A 943-nucleotide genomic window follows, 5' to 3' on the forward strand; every position below is an offset into this window, starting at 1 on the left:
TGTCTTTTAAGCATTAACGAGCATTTTTAACGTTATATGAGTGTGGAAGCGTGGAAACGGCGCGGTGGAAACAGCTTGTAAAATACTTTTCTCAACTCAATTTCTCCACAGCTCCTCCGTGAGAGATTAAACATACATTGAGCGACTACCGAGGTGTCTCCAGAACGAAATTAGTAACCGCTGTAGCTTTTTGTGAATTTGTTACATGCAAGTGGCCCAGCTGGGACTCTGCCAAACCAAGGAACTATTAATATCGATACTGCTATTGTTACCGACATTATGGTCACTATAGCGTTGTTTAAATACTTATAGCAATATTTTTCAAGGAAAACGGTAAACAGATTAGATCATTAAGACTAGTAATTGGCACCTTGGGAAGGAAGCATCTGGGGAGCCATATATATGTAAACACGATTAGTAAACTAAAATCACAGTGGACATGCAGGCACAGTGGGTTAATCATATTCAATGGCTGCTTGACGGTTTGATGAGAATGATTTGATAATTGAGAGCTCGGTTGTTTAGTAAATAAATAAATAAATGAAATAAAATAAATAAATAAAAATAAAAATTACGGAAAGTGGTCGGGGAGGAGTTTGAAAAGAGGCAGGGATCGGGAGTTATTGTAGCCTCCTCGCCCTCCCTCCCTCTCCCTCCCCCCCTCTCTCCCTTCCCTTTCCCACCCTCCCAGAAGAAAAAGAAGAAGGAGGAGGAGTAGAAGGAGGAAGGAGGAGGGGCGGTGGGAGGAAAAGGAGGAGGAGGAGGATGGAGGAGGGAGGAGGAGGAGGAGGAGAAGGGAGTTATTGTAGCCTCATCGCCCTCCCTCCCTCTCCCTCTCCCTCCCCCCCTCTCTCTCCCTTCCCTTTCCCACCCTCCCAGAAGAAAAAGGAGGAGGAGGAGGAAGGAGGAGGGGCGGTGGGAGAAAGAGGAGGGAGGAAGAGGA

This window comes from Penaeus monodon, chromosome 4 (assembly GCF_015228065.2).
Source record: "Penaeus monodon isolate SGIC_2016 chromosome 4, NSTDA_Pmon_1, whole genome shotgun sequence".
In the NCBI taxonomy this organism is placed as follows: Eukaryota; Metazoa; Arthropoda; class Malacostraca; order Decapoda; family Penaeidae; genus Penaeus; species Penaeus monodon.